The following is a 19,307-nucleotide window of genomic DNA, read 5'->3' as shown; positions in this document are numbered from 1 at the left end:
GACCCATCGTTCATAGGTGGGAGAAGAGCCACCCTGAGCTGCTAGGGTCTTTCTGCCCCCTCACATCCCAAGAATGGTGCAGCTGCTCCCCCAAAACCAGTTCTATGATGGGGGAAGGATAGCTCAGTGGATTGCACATTAGCCTCCTAAACCCAGGGTTGTGAGTTCAGTCCTTGAGGGGGCCACTTAGGGATCTGGGGCAAAATCAGTACTTAGTCCTGCTAGTGAAGGCAGGGGGCTGGACTCAATGACCCTTTGGGGTCCTTTCCAGTTCTATGAGATGGGTTAATATATGGAGATCTACCTAAGTCTCATCCCAGTACCCAGGCTCTTTTTGGAGCAGCTCAGATTTGCTATCTTACCCTAGAAGGTAGGGAAGTAGCCAATCACAGGAGAGGGGCTTCACCCTGGGCAGGGCTAAAAATTGCATGAAGGGTGGAGCTTCTCCTGTAGTCTATTACTAATGAACATAAGCACGGGCTAAGCAAAACTTTCATGGCCCTGGCAAGGACAGATCATCTGCTTTGGAACTGTAAAGACTATACTGGTGAAAGGAGATATTTATGTGGAAACCTCAGACACTTTAGAGCAACACACTTTTTTTTTTGCAACACCTCTCCAGAATTCAAAGGAAATGGGGCCCAATTAAAAAAGCCATTCTGCAATTCCTGCAGAATACTGAGAACTGACAGACTTGAAGTCATAACCTATCTATGAAGGCCAGTGCTTGGCAGCCATGGGCTCAGAAAGCGAATCTGCTATGCTGCAAAACCCAAGAAAATGCTTCTCTTGTCATTGGAAACTATTAGGTCCAGCAGGGGTGAAAATCCTCAGTAGCAACGCTGGGTGAGTGGAGCTGGAGGATAAGATTGAGGGGGATGACCGAGACTGGTGAGGGACCAGAAGCTCAGGATTGCAAAGCCAAGGGCAGCAGCTGGGGTACAAACAGCAGAACCTCAGCATGTAACATTGGCCTCTTGATGAGTTCCTTGAAGTTTTTTGTCTTATCACTCTGCCTGTCTGCTTCATATCTTATTTCTAATGAACCAGACAGGCTTTCCCACTGTTCATGTTATCCTACAGCCTTTCCTAAACCTCTAGAGTTGTATTCCTTTAATAAACTGGAGATGCTAAACCAAAATCAAACTCTTCATAAAGAATAAAAATGAACGCATTTACTGAACCACAGTTTACATAGGTACTGACCTGCCCTTCATTACAGTAGCATGTGAGCACCTCATGCTCGTTAATTCATTTATTCTCTCCACACCTCTGTGAGGTATGAAAGCATCATTTCCATTTACAGATGGGGAAACTCAGGGACAGAGTTTGAACAATCTGGACCAACACCTCAGAGGAAAGCTGTTTTACACTCCAATCTCCTAAACCCCAGCTAAGTGCCTTAACCACAAGACCATCCTGCCTGCCTACGTTGCCCTGCTGAGCTCTTTATTTTGCATTTTAATGCAATCATGTGTAAAATCTACCCTTAGCAAGAGAGAGCTTTCTTCTTTCTTTTGCACGTTGTAATAACAACACTATACACACACTACAGAGAAAATGGTAGCTGTATGGTAATTGGGTCTATTGTAACTGTGAGTCAAACAAGTGAACGTACCAATTACTGTCATGCTTTATTCCACACTGGTGTTCAAGTTAAACTCGCCAGCACAAACGCAGACAAAGTTTAACACCAGCCAGAAAGAGAAAACAGAAACAGTTCTCTGCATAAACCTTGCACAAAGCCTGAGCCTGCCGAAGATGCAAGAGAAGCAACTTACTGTGCAAAGCAGAAGGAAATTAAAAACAAATAGAAGCCATCTGGTTACAGAAACCTAATTAAATCCCCATCGGTCTTAATATCAAGCCCCTCAGGACGAGTTGTTTCATTTGCTCAGAGTTAGGGAATGTATTTAGAAGACACAGATGTTTGTGGCTGATAACAGCCAAGTAGCCAATTCTAGGTGAAGGTGGTGGCAGGTTCCAAAAGGAGGCAAAGGTCCCAAAAATGTACACTGTGGCTGCCTTCTTTAATGCGCAAAGTGCAAGTCATGGAAATTACAGCTGCTAGCATTCATGGTGCTCCGTTTTCCACTGCACTGAGACGGTGCACTGCATGCAGGAAGCTGAGTCTCAGTGGACATCTGTGCTGGAGATCTGGTCCACTGTTGCTAATCCAGACTGAAAATGCGGTCCATGTTTCTGGGGAGTTGCCATCCTGGCCCTCAGCGGGGCAAAGTTTGGACACGTGTGTAAAGCACCCAGTGCAGTGTGGCCACTGCCCTTGACTGCAGCTTTTACAGCCAGAAGGGAAAGATGGTCTTACAGTTAAGGCACTGGTAAGGGACTTAGGAGTTCTGGGTTCAAATCCTAGCTCTTCCATAGACTCCTTCTGGGATGTTGGCCAAGACTCTTATTCTCACTGTTCCATCATGATGCTTCCTTTTCTCTACTTCATGTCCATTTATATCATAAGCTCTCTGGGACAGGTACTGTATCTTCCTGCGTATCTGGATAACACCTAACACAAGGAACAACTTCCTAGCTAGACCTGCCCTAATTCAAACAACAACAAGATAAGATACAGGAAACCTACTCAGCTTCCCAGTGGATGTAAATATTATTTTGAAGCCATTGACTAGAGAAGAGGGAGAGAGAATTTTCCCTCCTGCTCCATTGCCAATTAAAGTCGGTGAGAGAAAGCATTTACCTAGCGTGTGTATTTTAAGTGCATGGGCAAAGTTTTTCCTATGTACAATAATAATAGTAATAATTTGCACTTTCAGCTGTGGCACTTAAAGCACTCTGGAAACAGTGAAGTAAGCCTCACAAACCCCCTGTGACAGGTAAGTGTTAATAGCCCCCTTGTACATTATACACAGAAATTTCTGCCGTGGCTGAGCATTAAGGGGAAATGACTAGGTGAGATTTTTTTTATTATCTTTTTAAGCCTCAGCGTTAAGTGATTGAAGCCTCCTTCAAAACCCATCTCGGAACAGAAGACAAAAAAAAATAGGCCTCAATTCTGGCTCACATTCCTGCCCCTTTGTGAAACTCCTGTAGCATAAAAGAGACTGGAAAACTGCTGCAGTATTGCCTATCGCAAATGGTCAAAAATCCTGAATTACACCTCCCTGAAAATAATTACACCACCCAAAAATAATGAGATTGTTTTTAAGCCAATCATGAGACTTAAACAAAGAAATAAATGTTGAGTTCTGGTTATTTTGCTTTCTCATTTTTGAGCATTTAGGGGTCTGAGCTCTTCTCCGCAGCCATGATGACTAGAAACTCCCCTTTTCCAATGCACCAAAATGTCACCTTACAATCACCTCACCACAGGACCTGGGCTTTAAAAACAATAAACAAGTATTGTCAGACTTGCAATAAAAATACCAGAGCTGGCAATGCTGCACTGGATCGTCCCACCCAAGCATTCCTTGGTTCAAGAGGTTTGCCAAGGTGGTACAGGGCCAGCAAAACAGCCCAATGCTGCCACCCACACAACTTCTCCCACAAGGAGGAATGGTGTGGCTGGGGAATGGAAGTGGCCAGAGCGCACTCTGCACCATTTATGTTCCTAGGTAAATGGAGACATGTAGAATTCAAAGTATAGCAGAATTCTGGCTCTGATGCTGCAGATGCTTCCTGCCAGTTTTCCCCAAGAGCCCAGCTCCCTAAATGAAGCAGCCAGATTTCCAAAAATGCTCAGCACCCAACCGACTCTATAGAGATCTTGTTGCAGTGTAGGGAAAATCTGGCCACTTAATGTGAATCTGCCAAAGTACTTCTCAGTCTCCGTATTTAAGTGGCCACCACCACTGTAGTTTTTGCAGGCCCTGATTCAGCAGCAAAGCATTATTCACATGCTTAAATCCATTCCTTTCTAGCAAAGCACACATGCTTAACTTTAAACCTCATCCCATTGAACACAATGGAACTTAAGTATGTGGTTCAAGTTAAGCACGTGCTTCAAATTAAGCATCAGCTTATGTGCCTTGCTGCAAAGAGATTGTTTGCTGAATCAGGGTCTGTCTTAACCACGTGCAGAACGGAGGGCAGAAGGCTTTATTTTTAGCAACTGGTGGGTATCCAATTAACATCCTTTGGAACTTTTCTTTACTACAGCTAAGTTTCTTGCCCCCCTCCACCCTCACCCGTCTTCCTTTCTCTTTCATATCATGCACTACGTTAGATGTCTCTGTCCTATAAACACCCAATACGTAATACATCAGTAAAGATGAGCAACGATTGCTTCACTTTCACTTGTCAGCCAGCTACAGTAACCCTCCTAATTTAAGTTCATCCAGCTGGAAATGTACGTAATTGATGTGAACTTGAAAAAAAAATATATGCTTTGGGGGTTTTCCCTCCCTCCCATCTCCCTTCAGCAGTGTGTACCTCAGTCAATCACGCGGGCTGGGTTAAGCTACAGATCTATTATCGCCTTCCATTTCCTGCATCTGCTCAAGCAAGACTTCCACCAGGTGAGAGCTTATATGTGAAGAAGGTGTAAAATAGATGTATCTATATATTTCAGTTTCTTGGTTGTCATTGGTACCTAAAAATGAAATTGCAGTGAGGGGAAAAAAAACCACACACAAAAAAAGTAATAATATATTTTTTTCAATTACAATTGAGATTCTGCTTGGTTGATCACTGGCCTGGCCTGCTTTCTGGGAAGGATGCAGGGACTGAAACACCTCCAATTTTACGTGTATTTCTCTCATTTCAGTCTCAGCCTCTTCCTCCGACAACCAGATCTGTGTTTTGAACGGGCAAAAGTGGCAGCATGTCCAGTGGGTGGGTGTGCTTTGTTTAGGAGACTGCTGGTGTGTTAGGCCTACTCAGGGCAAGGGCAGGGGGTGAACCGGAGACTTCAGAGCATAACCCACAGGGTATGTCTACACTGCAACTAAACAGCCCCTTAGCCTGAGTCAGCTGGCATGGGCCAGTTGTGGGTGTCTAACTGCAGTGTAGACACAGCCCCAGAGGTTCCAGCGACAGGATCATTCCTTTTAGCTCAAAGGTGGGAGCAGACTCATAGAAACCTCTATATGCAGTAGGGCAACTACAGGGTGACAAACAGTAGGGTGGGTTGCATTCTTGACCTCCCCTCTCAAAAGGGCTCAGAAGTCACTATTGTTATTGATACGAATTACGATACCAACTGAGATTGGGGCCCCACGCTGCTAGGAGCTGCGTGGACACATCGGAAGAGACAGTCCCGGCTCCAAAAGGCTTCCAATTTAACGAAAGCCCCCAGTCCTGCCAGCTAGATTATGCTGCTGAACTATGGAAATGCAAAGCAGATCATTAAAAAATTATATGAAACCATTATTGTTATTTACATTACAGCAGCAGTTCCAGCGGAGCTCAGGCCCTGTTGTATTAGACGCTGTGCATCTTTATTTATTTAGAGTTTGAAAAAAAATAATCAAAGCATCTGTCCAAGGTACCCTACCTTAATTAATCAGACAGCAAATGTAAACTTCAGCAGCAATGAAATCAGTTACATAGGGAGTTTGGCCAGCTAGCCACCTACCCACTTCATCATCTAGGAGACCCATCCTCAGCCTTCCCCACTGGTGTCTTTTGCAGCGTGACCTGGAAGACACCAAATTCAGGCTATTTCGGGCCAAAGGGGGAGAGCAAGTTCAGAGCCCTGGAGCCCACACAGAGGCTGGCCCACCAACCACCCCCTCTTTTTTTAAAACAAGGGGACTCCAACTCAAATGCCCCTGCTGAGGCTGGATGGGACAAGGAGGCTGGTCCCAGGCCATTAAGGGCTTTTTACATCATAAGACTAAATGCTGTTCCCAAAGTCACTCAAGGAGCCTGTGAAATTGAACCCGGTCCAGCGATTTAGCTGCAAGACCGTCACCCTCCCCAAGGAGGGCTGTAATTTGCTCCTCACACTAGCCTTTTCCCTTTATTTTCACCTCACTTGTTCACACACGCGCCCTTCCAAATGCACACGTATGCAACTGCAGGATGAGAAATACGTGAGCTCCTCCGCGTCCCCTCCTCAGGTCTCCCACCATGACCTCGCCAGAAGAACACCAGCTTGGTGTGATTTTGGCTGCCCTTTTCACTCAATCAGCAGCAAACAGACCAAGGCACCTATGCACCGGCAGCAGGGAGAGGGCAGGAGAGAACTCACGAAATCCAATCAAAAGTGGTGTCAGCGTCAAGCCGGCACAGACATCCATTATTCACCCGGGCTTTGATTCGCTGTTCAGTCCCAAAATGCAGAGATGTCTCTGCCTCTTAAGTAGGCCATAATCTCCAAAGCTCCATGACGGAAGGTTTTCGTAATCCTAATATCTCTAGTGCTTTGTGATTTCTAAACTGTGCTGAAAGCAGCCACTTGGTTGTCAGTATCCTCTAGCCAGACGCTTTCTCTCCCATCCATTCCCTCTGTTTCTCTCTCTCTCGGCCTGATTCAGGGCAGCACCCATGTATGTTAATGGCATGGGTAGAGTTAAACCCATGCTTTCGTGAATCAGGGCTGAAGGGTATGTCCACACTTGAGCTGGAGCTCAGGTAGATGTGCGCACAAGCTTTGAATGGGCTAGCATGCTAAAGTGGGCAGTGTTTCTCAAATGTGGCTACCAGGGGGTTTTCTTGCGACCACAGCCCCCTGGGCAATGACTGGGTGGGCCCTGCCTCCCTCTGGATCCACAAACACCAGAGGGGCAGGCAGCCAGTGAGTTCCCCACCTTCTTGGTGGAGGTGAGGCTCAGACTTCAGGACTCAGCCCTGGCGTGGTGGGTGGAAGGCTCCAGTCATGGGGCTTCAGGCTCCAGCCCTGGACCCCGGCCACGGGTGCAGGCCCTCAGCTCACACACCGGCCCTGCATCACTCCTGGTCCACTGTCTCCCTACCTACCTCCCCATCCAGGGCTTAATTTGTCCCCTGGCTTGCCAGGGCTGAGTAAGTCTGCTGTGAAGATTGATATTTGTATGTTTGCTAATATCACTTTTCCCAGCCAGCTAGTAAGTCTGCTGCTGTGAAACGTGAGATTAACAAACATACAAATGTTATTTTTCACAGCAGCATATTTACTAGCTAGCAAGTCTTTAAAAAAAAAAAAGCAAAAGAAACAACAACAACAAAGACAAGAATGTGCAAAGCACCTTATTTGTGTTTCTATTCTGTTTAGGGCCAGTAAAGAAGAGAGACAACTGTACGTTATTTTTATTATTGAGTCCGCAAAAAAACCCTCTACATAAATAAATGACAATGATTGGACACATACATGTACATATTTATTTGTTTTTCCTAAAGTTAATTAAGTATTTTAGGAAAAATTGCCACACTCTGAGGCCACCCAAAAAATTGTTGTGAGAACGCCTAGGTTCGTCTGCCCAAGTATGATCATGCCCAAGATGCTAGGTACATACCTGGTTGGCTAGCCCATCCCATCGCCCATGCAGCCACAGTTACACTGATGCGTTTAGTGCACTAACTCAGTCAAAGCTAGAGTGCCTGCATCTACCTGAGCTGGGAATTACATCTCCAGCTACAGTGCGGACAGACCCTAAGTCTCCATCCATCAGCCTCACTTCCTGCTGCCCCAGTCCCTGGGTAGTCACTGACACTCATGCAAAGCGACTGTCAAACACTACCACATCCAGCAGGTAATAATATCACACCCGCTTTGCACAGGGGTGTAATAGCAGGACTGATTCTCCACTACACTAAGTTTGCTTTGCACTGCTTCTGCCTAGGCAGTGCAGAGTGAACTTAAACCAGCTGGAGAATCTCCCCTACGCAGGGGAAATCCCCAGCAATGCCAAGTCAGAAGAGGCAGTTTAGCTGTCTGGTGTGCCGGCAGCCCCCCTCCGCCTGGCATAAGAGGAATGAGGAGGACATGCGGGGGGTTAGAGAGGGCTTGCTGGAGCTGAGTTATGCTACACCTGATCCCCCAATGGCATACGTTCTAACACCTGCAGTGGGAGTTAGAGTTGGTTTCTTTTAGCTCCGTCTGCCTCTGGGGTTGGGCTGCTAAACTCATGCAGCTGGAGTCAGGCCCCTGGAGCTGCCGCTGTCCACAAGGTGCAAAGCAACAGAGATTCAGGCCCAAATGTCTTTCCACGTGCCCTGGCCTTGTGCATGCGATGCAGGGATTTGCCTGCATTACGGCCATTGCTGGCAGCTGCCAGCATACTTGGCCTGGCCCTAGCCCCTTGTGGAGACAGGCAGTGTCGCCGTTCACACAGAGGGGGCTGGCCCCTGCAGCAGTTTATAGAAATTTACACTGTCTATGCTAGGGGCAAGACCCTGTGCTGCAACTAGGAGGTGACACATCGAACGTGCAGCCCTGGGGGTAAGGGACAAAGGTGGCTTTACACCACATCTGCACCCTTGGGTTCCAGGCTACTCTAAGGGCCGAAGCAACCCCTGGCAGAATATGACCCCTTCCAGCCCTCTGCGCTAGAGCTTGTGAGGGAGCCACATAGGACAGTCAGTGCCTAGGCTAGGGAGATCTTCTTCCAGTCAGCTAAGGGGGTTTTGCCTGTTCTATTTGTATTGTAACTTGCATTGCATCGTATGGCCCCTATACCCTGCCAGGACATGCAGGGGTGAGAATCTCACCCTAAAGGTCTGAGGGGTGAAATTAGGGCAAAACCTAGTGTAGACAAGGCCTCTGTCTCCTTCTCCCTGTCCTTGTTCTGCTTCACTTGAGGAAAAACCACCCCAATGGGCAGGGTATTGCAATGTCTGTCCTTTGGGACTCCCTCTTACACTCCCTTGATCTGACTGATGATACAATATCGACTGAAACAACAGAGGGGGAAATCTACAGCCGAGAACAGAGTCCCACGTGGGCCAAGTGGCATCGGTTAGACGTGAAATCAACAGAAGGCTGGGAAAGTCAGGTGCGACGCAGACAGCAGCATTGAATTCTATTCCAAGACCTGGGGGGCGGGGGAGAGGAAAGGGAGAAATTCCACCCGCTGGAGCTGGGAGTAAGACACAGCCTTTGTATCCGGCCTTTCCCAAACAAAACGACTCGTTGAAACATTCCCGAGCTATTCTAGTTGTAAGTTCTTTGATGAACTGTCTCTCATTATGTATACGTACAGCGCCTAGCACAATGGGGCCCTGCTGTCGGTTGGGACCTCAAGGCACAACTGTTATATAAACCACTGGAGAATAATAATAGGGCAACAGAGTCCTGGGTTCTGTTCGTGGCTCTGACGCTAAGTCCCTGTGATCTTGGGTGGGTTACCTGACCCCTCTCTGTGGCTCAGATTCACCATGCTGTCTCACATTCAATTAGATGAGAAACCAGACAGTTTGGCCAAGGGTTTCACATGGGCTAGTGATATTTTGGGAGGGGTCTTTAAGCCCAACTTGAGAGGCCGTAAAGGGTGCTCAGACATTTCCTGAAAACCAGCCCCCCTTTGAGGTGTCTCAGGTCAGACATTCCAAAATTAAGGCATCCCCAAATATGCTAATCACACTTGAAAAATCTCGGCCTATGATTCTCTGTGCTTGTCTTTGCCCGTGCTGTGGCAAGAAGGGTCTCAAAAGAGAGCAGTAAGAAACGTGTGTGTTTCATGGCTCTATTTTTTCCCTTTTTTGCAAGAAAATGATATAAAAACCAGAAAAATAAGGAGGGGGGGAGCATGTACACAGCAGCTGTGTGGTGTCAGCTTCGCTCTGTATCCCGGAGTCCTAATGGAAGCTGACAAGAAAAGATGTAATGAGTTTGACAGCCAGGCTTTGAAAAAGATCGGTTGTGTCAAGCGGCCTCACAGTTCCAGGAAAGCGGGGAACGAAAGGAGTGGTGAGGAGAGGAAAATGATAAAAAAAAATGTACCGTGTGTCGTGTGTGCAGCCCTGGCAATAATGCACTTTCAACTGCAATCAATAGTGACGCGAAGAGCCAGGCGGAGTGAGTGTTCGGCTGACCCAGCAGGGCTCAGAACAAGCCCTGGGGGCTTCAGCTTTGTTAGAATCTGACCTGATGCATTGCCTTCTGTAATGATCAACGTATGCCTCAAAAGCCCCAACCGTTCCTCCTTACGATTAACTGAAGAGAGGGTGGGCAGAATATGTAAAAAACACTTATATAATATACAGTCATCAGTCAGATCTGAGCAGCCACCTTTTGTTACTCAATATGCAGGCTCCTCCTCCTTGAGGTAAGGAATACATTTTCTCTGTAGCAGGAAGTAGCAGGCTTTTATAGTCACTAGGTTTCACCACTGGAGCCACTTATGATCTCTTTCTCTCTCTCTCTCTCTCACACACACACACACACACACACACACACACACCTCTCTTCAGAGGCAAGGTGGGGGGGGGAGAGCATGTGGGGTCATATGCCCCCTCCCCCTAGATTTCTGCCTTCCATTTAGCAAAGAGGTTTTCAAACAGTTTGAAAACCGCCGCCTCCTGGGGACATGCTGAGGATTGGGCGGGGCTTCCTGGAGCTTCGCTACAGACTAACCCTGACCATCCAAATACAGACAGCAAAATTCAGACAGAAGTGACACGATGGAGAAACACACTGAACAGGGTAAATAAAGAGAGGGACACAGTGGGTGAGGTAATGTCTCCTTGGACCAATGTCCATCGGTGAAGGAGACAAGCTTTTGAGCTTGCAGAACTTGTCTCTCTCACCAATAGACTTTGGTCCAATAAAAGATATCTTCTCACCTGCCTTGTGTCTCTATTATCCTGGGACCAACACAGCTGCAGCAACATGGCCCTTAAAAAAAGACAGTTGAAGAGAAGCAAGAGGCTGTAAAAATCAGTGGAGCTATTTATATTTCTTGTAAACCTCTGGATAAGGGTCCACACTGTTGCATATTCGTCCCAACGGAACCACTGAGCCTTTTGATGTTTGTCCATCATGTGGCTGTTTTTGACTTGATCACATTCTATAGATACATACATGAGCAGAAAATTTCTGAAACTAGAAAGTTCTTTGATCCAGCAGAAAATGGCATGATACGATCTAATGCCTGGAAGATGAAGCTAGACAAATTCAAATAGAAATAAGGTGGAAATTTGCAAGAGTCAGGGTAATTAACCACAGAAACAACTTCTCAAGGGATGGGATGGATTCTTGGAGTCTTTAAATCAAGACTGAACGTCTTTCTAAAATATCTGCTCTGGTTCAACTAGAAGTTTTGGCCTTGATGCAGCAGTGTGACTTGGTGAAAATGGCCTGTGTTATGCAGGAGGTCAGACCAGATAATCACAATGGTCTCTTTTAGCCTTAAAAGCTATGAATCAGAACTAGAGACTTTGGTCTGTGACTTCACAAAAGCCCCACTGGTTGAAGCACCAAACAAATAGCTTATTTCTAACATACAAACTGGAAATTATATATGTAGAAATCTCGCTTCTAAGACCCATTTCACATTGGAAAAGGAAGAGTCTTTGCTCTTCTTTGACCAATGTGGGCAGCTATTTGAAGCCACCCAAGATGGTGGAGAAACTGTGTTATAAAACCATGCAGAAGACAGGGTAATGGGAATCATCTACTGAACAGTATGTCTAGGATGGCTTTCAATTGTTCACACACTGGTCAGGAAAACATTGCTAGAATTCTACTAGCAACACCACATTTAAACACTGCCGCTTCTAGCATGTCTGTTCTGGACAGCAGTGGAAGTAAAAATACTAAATTCCTATTTGGTGGATCGGTTCTTTGCAGATTGTGGTAATAATGGGGATTCCCAAATGTTGGAAGCAAGTTTCTTGCATCCATTAATGTAAAAGTCCCCAGAGATGAGGTGAGCAAATAGCAGGTGATTTTTGTCCCCATGGTGATTAACTGACAGAATTGACACAACTTTGCTCAGAGCAATTTATTCCTACAATAATGCAACAGTAGACCAAACAAACCCAACAACTTCCTGCTTAAACAAAGCTATGCAAGTTGAACACAAGCTATTTACAGCCCCTGTTCTACTCAAGTGATATTTGATTATATCTCAGATAGCTGAATTGGCAACAAAATCACAAACCAATTTTGTAGCATAGCAGCTCTACAACTTGTTTGCAGTGTTGAGATGGCAGGTCAGACTAGGACATGAATGGAAGGTCTTCACTTGCAAAAAAAAATATTGTCAGGCACACTTTAGAGTGCTAATTTTGCAAGATGTTAGATTGGAAGCTTTCCTTTATATGGAGGGCATGATGGGCTGAATATTACTTCTGAAAGCAGGGCAGCTTATTTCAAGTTCGAGAAACCAGCATCTCAGAAATATACAGCCTTGTTGAAATACCTGGGAGTAATTGCTTTTCTTCAGCTCTGCACTATGTTACCGGATTGAACAAATAAATAAAACACAGTTCAAATTCAGCTCCTGCATTGTCGATAAAACCATACGACACTTTGACTCAGGATCATGTCATTCTGGAAGGAAAGCAGCATTTACAAAAGCTCGATTGAGTTTGATTTAGGGGAGGAACACACTGGAAGCAGTAAAACTCGACACTAAAATGTCTCCTTTTTTCCCCCTCTTAAAAAAAGGGGTTTTTGCAGGATTGAAATGGACGAGAGGAATCAAAGCCAATTTCACACCAGCCTGGGGAATATTTCAAAGATGAGTGTTTCCATAAGCTAATTGGTGGCCATTATCATGAAATTATAAGGCAGCAGGAGCAATTCAGCCTTGTCTTTTTTTTTATTTTTTATGATTACTTTCCAAGAGACGTCTCGATCTCTGAATAATTCCACCCACCCAAACACAGCCGAGTCGATCTGCTCTGTGGCAGCCCGCTGCCAGTGCTCCACATCCCTTGTTGAGGAGGGGTGTCACACGGGAAGGTCCCAAGATACTAATAATGACAGTGGTGGCAAGTGATAAGCATGGATCTGTGATGAAAGATTCCGCAGATAACCAAGCAGGGCACCATTAAAATACGGCGTCAGTATCTTGTGAGACGCCACGGTCAATAAAAGCCTCACAGGGAAGTGAAACTATTTGGCTGTTTCCACTGTAAACGTACAGTGCCGGTCACTTACGGCCCGTCGACACATACAGCGCTGTAGCGGTGCAGTTGCAGCGCGTCGGGTGAAGACGCTCTATGCTGATGGGAGAAAACTCTCCGGTTGGCATAAAAAAACCCCACCTCTGCGAGCCCATGCTGGGCCATAGCCTACTGGACTCCCCCCTCACACAAAGAGTCAACCCACGGACTTTGAGGAAACTACTCATGCAAGCAAGACAAGCAGGATTTTGGCCCCTCTGGGGTTGATGTATTGAAGATGATGCTCCAGTGAGATGCCAGGAGGTGGTAGCATTTTAGGGCCGGGATGCTGTCTTCCTCTGTGTTTGCAGTGTCTAGCCCAATGAGGCACTCGGCACTTCTACAACATCAGCATTAATAACATTTGCATACTGTGGCCTAGTGGCTAAAGCCCTGGTTTAGGACTCTAAAGGCAGCTGTGCTACTGAGAGAGCTTGGGCAAGTCTCTGTGCCTAGGCGCCACTGAGGATTGCGGTGTTACCCTCCTTTGGAAAGCTTTTTAAGACCTGCTGATGAAAGTGGGTATATAAGAGGTAAGTGTCACTGTTGTCCTATGGCCACACAGTGGCAGGCTTTGGCACAACAGTCTTTTCTGTTTGTACAGCCCCTAGCACAGAGGGGTCCAAGCCCATTGCCATAGTGAAGGCAATCAACAATAAGTGGCAGAAACTGAGTTTCTATTGCTAGAGACATCTGTGATGGATGCAGGGATGGTGCAGGTTCTTTATTTAAACCCTGTGCATACATCCTGCTCAGCTTTGGCAGAGGTGGCCGGAACTGTGCAAAAGAAATGCCAGAGACCTCAGTTGAGTCACCACTGCCCCAGATTTGTTGCTCCCCTCTCTGATTCCAAGTACCTGAGAACACTCTGTGCCCTTTGGAAAAACCTTGTTGCCCTCTCAGGCCCAAGCCCCTTGGCTCTTCACTGAGGATTACTCCACTCCAAAGTTTGCTCCATAGCACTACAGAAAAGTCTCTCCAGCAACTGTCCTTTCCCATAGCCCAGCTCTCCTGCATGCAGAAACTGGATGGAGCATATGTATATTCCAGATGATGGTCGGGTGCTAGCACGGCCCCCTCAGAATGTTCAGCCTTTAATTTTGGATGGGTTTCAGAGTAGCAGCCATGTGAGTCTGTATCCGCAAAAAGAACAGGAGTCCTGGTGGCACCTTAGAGACTAACACATTTATTTGAGCATAAGTTTTCGTGGGCTAAAACCCACATTATGCATCCGATGAAGTGGGTTTTAGCCCACAAAAGCTTATGCTTAAATAAATATGTTAGTCTCTAAGGTGCCACAAGGACTCCTGTTAATTTTGGATGCTTATTCGAAACCGCTTGCATGCAGAAGCAAGATGGAAATTGCATGGGGACATGCATTCTTTGTGAGATTTCTGTCACCATCCAGGACCTTCTGTTCACCCGTTGTTATAGCACCAGAACATTCAGTGACACTGAAATTTAAAACTAGCACAAGGCAATACCTTTATACACAAGGAGCAATTAGCCTATGGAACTCATGGACACCCTGTATCATTGAGGTCCAGAGCACAGGAAGAATCTAAAAAATGGGCAGGAAGGGAACATAAGCTTTCCTTCAGCATGGGTGGTAGACGATGCATAGATATTAAGGTCAGAAAGACAATTTTAATAATCTAGACTCATGCCCTGCATCTTGCAAGCTCTACAATTTCACCTTGGTCATTCCTGATCTGGATCCCCTCTCATGACCACAGTGTCTATATGTGGATTCAGTTACAGCTCATTACACATGTGCAATTGATCTGGACACCTAGCTCCCTTAAACTCCTTTTGCAAATCCCAGTCGCGGCCTCCACAAAGCTAAGTAATGGATCTTTGGCTGTTTATAAGTTGGGAACATAAACAGCCTCTCTCACGCTAGTGGCACGTCAGCAACAAACTCCACCATGTCATTTGGTTACAGATCGCACAAATTCCAGGGGTCCATCATGTTTTAAAGGCCGCTTCTTGAAGCGGATTATTCATTCCGTGCAAAACCGAAGCCACCCGAAATCCCAACACATCACAGCTGTTTGTTTACAGCACAGCCCTGAAGTGGATTGGCACCTCTTACAAACACTGTCAAAGAGAACAATTTGTTACTCGTCTGTAAGAATCCCAAGGAAGCCCTGTTTATTGAAACAGAACTTCTTCCCTTTACGTTCTGCAGCTGCGAAAGTGAAATGAATCAGCTCCCGTATGTAACATCCTCTGATTGTTGCCAGTGCGAACAGTGTGCGTGCTGGGAACTGTACTGCATAATTAAGCGTATTATGGGAGAGTTTTATACCTCTCCTAAGCAACATCAGCACTGGCCACTGGACTAAATGTACCATTGGTCTATTCTGGTATGGCAGCTCCTATGGGAAGATTGTTCATTATAGAATTCTTATTAGCAGTGACAGGCAGATCTCTTAAATGTGCTTGATAGGTGATTATGAAGGCTGCCAGTCATTTTCATCTCAGATTTAACTCCCTCCCACACAGATCTGGTGTTAGTTTGCTTTTTACGGGTGCAAATTATTGACATCACAAACATTGAATCATGAGGCTGAGGTTAAAAGGAAGGATTCCTGCCTTGTTTCTAGCTCCCTCCACTCCTGGTCTCTGCCCACCCCCTTTCTTTGTGCACCTCACATTGGGTATGTGTCATGCATGTGAGTCTCAGAGGGATGAAAGCTATGGCAACAGGAGTTGTGCATCTAATTCTTGATGCAGTGCACTAAAAACGTACCAAACAACATCACATTTGCTATTCAGAGTGGCTGGGAGGATACAAGCAGGGCTGTCCAGATGTTTTTTTTCCATTGAAACTAAACTTGGGGGGAAAGTCCTGACTGGCCTGCACAAGGTGGGAGAGGTGAACATCTTCAGGACATGGTTACTGAGCTTTTCACATCTAGGTCGCTGCTTCAACCTCTTGCGTAGGCTGGTAAGTCATTAGCTGTCTGAATACTGCAAACTGCACTCACTCAGATCTTTAAATGGATTTAGTGTGGTTCTGTTCATCTGACAACTACCAGCATGGTGGATACTGAACAAGGGATCTCCGGAGCTAAAATGCCCAAGTTGCTACAAGTTCAGCTAAAGAACCACTCCTTCAGAGTAAAAGCTGTAACAGACTCACATCCTCTGTGGATTGGGCACAGCGGGAGGCCTGTGACACCCACCCATCCCTGTGCAACATGCACACCCCTTTTGTGTTCATAATTAGATGGTAAGCAATGGAGGGGACGGACCATGTCATCCTATGTATTTTTACCACATCCAGTACAATGGGACCCTGATCTTGATTCAGGACTCAAGGCAGTACCGTGATATAAATAATAAGTTTCCTCAAATATTAATCTCCCCCACTGGCAGGAATATTGTGGGAAGGGCAAACGTTCATCAAATAGTCTGAATACTGTTTATTATATGCATTATGGTGGGACCTAGAGACATCAAAGGAGATGGGGCCCCACTGTGCTAGGTGCTGTACAAACATGTGGTGAGAGAGAGTCCCCACCCTGAAGAGCTTGCAAGCTAAGAGCCTGATTTTCACAGGCGCTGATGACTGGTGAAGCCCATGGATTTTTAACAGCTCCGGAGCAAGGACTTATAATGGGACCCTGAGCTTTTCTTTTCTCGGCCAGTGGTTCAGACCCAATCTAGACTGGTTAAGAATGAACGCCATTGCAATCTGAAAGCTAGTAGACATGCAGCGAGTTTGGCTGGGTCTCAGTCCACTCACTAATAGGCAAACATGCAAATCACCTCCATTTCTGTTTGTTCCAGCAGTGTCAGTAAGGGTGAACTGGTGTGGAAAGCTACTGCCCTTAAAGATGCTCTTTCCACATCAAGGTTAAGGCACGCTGGGCCTGATCTAAAGCCTTTGAAAATCAATAGAAGAACTTTGATGGGCTTTGGCTCAGGACGGCCTGTGGGAAGTTTGCTTCATGGCCACCCAGGCTGGATCTTTTCTGGGCATTGAATACTTGAATCTGCTGAAATTCAGCCCAGAATTCATTTATTTCCCCCTCCCTTCACAGTCATAAATAGAACGATCAGGCTTTAGCAATGAACCAGATTTTAGCAGATTTGTGTGGGCTGGAGTTAAATTTAGGTCTAAACTAAGAACATTCCTTTGTAATTAGGGATGGATTTGAGAGACAGAGTAATTAGGCAGGAAATTAACTGGACTGATCAGATGGAGAAGAGAGAGAATGTAAAAAACAAAATTTAAAAAAGGAGAGACTGAGCTTAGATGCCAGTAAACTGAGAAAAGAATGAGGAAGAAAAGACCCCACCGAGAAAGCCCAAGGTGATGGTGTCATTCTATGCAGAAGTATAAACAGTGAGAATGAGGTAACTGGGGTTATTTAGTCTGCAGAAGAGAAGAGTGAGGGGGGATTTGATAGCAGCCTTCAGCTATCTGAAAGGGGGAGGGGGTTCCAAAGAGGATGGAGCTCGGCTGGTCTCAGTGGTGGCAGATGACAGAACAAGGAGCAATGGTCTCAAGTTGCAGAAGGGGAGGTCTAGGTTGGATATTAGGAAACACTATTTCACTAGGACGGTGGTGAAGCACTGGAATGGGTTACCTAGAGAGGTGGTGGAATCTCCTTCCTTAGAGGCTTTTAAGGCCCAGCTTGAAAAAGCCCTGGCTGGGATGATTTAGTTGGGGTTGGTCCTGCTTTGAGCAGGGGGTTGGACTAGATACCTCCTGAGGTCCCTTCCAACCCTGATATTCTATTATTCTATGATTCTAGTGGGCTCCACAAAGGTACATAGGTACCTAAACCTGGGGGTTTGGAGCCTAAGTCCCCCTTTTGGCTCCACCACAATCCGCACAACTCCCGCTGAACTCTGTAGGTGTCTAAGCTCACTCGGCACCTAAAATTCCATAGGCGACTCTGCCCCTGCCTGTGCACATGCCTACTGGATCAGATCCCATTCAAAATCCAAAGGGATGGGTGGGGGAGTGTTGACACCCTCCTCGTAACTTTTAATGCATTGGCTAGAACACTCATTTTTTCTCTCTCTCTGCTGGGTCCAAAGTCTATTTTATTGTGGATACAATGACAAGGAGCACCCTTATTCCAGTGGTTGGGCACCCACCTGGGAGGCAGGAGATCCTGGTTCCAGTCCCTCTGCTCCACCTACTCTTCCACTGTGTCTCCAGAGGCTTCAACAAGAGCGACCGAGGGAGCCCTGTACCAGAATGTCCCATTGCTCAGTGGTTAGAGCACTCTCCTGAGAGGTGGGTGACCCCTGTTCAAATCCTTTCTCCCCACCTCTGGCTGAGAAGCTGGATCTCCCCCATCCCTGGCAAATGCTCTAACCACTGGGCTAAAAGTTCTAACGTGGACTCCTTTGTCTCCAGCCATCTTGCACGGAGCCAGGCAGGAATCTAACTTATTCTCTCAAGAAGCAGCCTAGATACCTAAAGCACCTGACTCCCAGTGGCTCGCTAAGCAGAGATAGATACCCAAGCCCAGGCACCTATTTCCACAAGAGGGGCTAGGTTTTGCCTTTGCCTCTCATGTTGGCATCTCTGATTGGGCAGCTTAGGCAGCTCCCTGCCTAGAGTCCTCGCTAAAAGTGAGATACATCGTGTTTCCCAGCCTAAATCCCTGTGTAGCTCACACACTAATGGTCAGCTCCTTAGCTGGGGTCAATCAGCATGTCTCCATTGTCTTCAGTGGAGCTGCACTCACTGAAACCAGCTGAGGATGTGGCCTAGGTCAGTGGCTCTTAACCTTTCCACACGACTGTACCCCTTCAGGAGTCTGATTTGTCCTGTGTACCCCCAAGTTTCACCTCACTTCAAAACTTCTTGCTTAGAAAATCAGACATAAAAATACAAAAGTGTCACAGTGCGCTATTACTGAACAATGGCTGACTTTCTCATTTTTACCATGTAATTATAAAATAAAGCAATTGGAATATAAATATTGTACTTACATTTCAGTGCGTAGTATGTAGAGTGGTATAAATAAGTCACCGTCCGTATAAAATTGTAGTTTGTACTGATTTCGCTGGTGCTATTTATGTAGCCTGTTCTAAAGCTAGGCAAATATCTAGATGAGTTGATGTTCCCCCTGGAAGACCTGTCTACCCCCCAGGGGTACACTTAGCCTTGGTTAAGTGGCACTGGCCTAGGTACTTTGTTAGGTGGGCGCTAGCCCAGACGTGGGCAAACTATGGCCTGCGGGCCACGTCCAGCCTGCGGGACCGTCCTGCCCAGGCCCTGAGCTCCGGACCGGGGAGCCTAGTCCCCGGCCCCTCCCCCGCTGTCCCCCTCA

The 19,307-nt window shown here is 46.3% G+C and overlaps 1 long non-coding RNA gene across 1 annotated transcript in view; it reads right to left on the bottom strand.

Moving 5' to 3' along the window:
* Positions 1 to 19,307, bottom strand: part of LOC123355571 — a 129,348-nt gene extending 110,041 nt beyond the window's left edge. The window contains exon 1 of the long non-coding RNA XR_006575142.1: positions 18,967 to 19,307. This is a non-coding gene — a long non-coding RNA (uncharacterized LOC123355571). The remainder of the gene's footprint in view (positions 1 to 18,966) is intronic.

This window comes from Mauremys mutica, chromosome 23 (genome assembly GCF_020497125.1).
Source record: "Mauremys mutica isolate MM-2020 ecotype Southern chromosome 23, ASM2049712v1, whole genome shotgun sequence".
NCBI lineage: Eukaryota > Metazoa > Chordata > Testudines > Geoemydidae > Mauremys > Mauremys mutica.
This window is presented reverse-complemented; position numbering and strand designations above follow the sequence as displayed.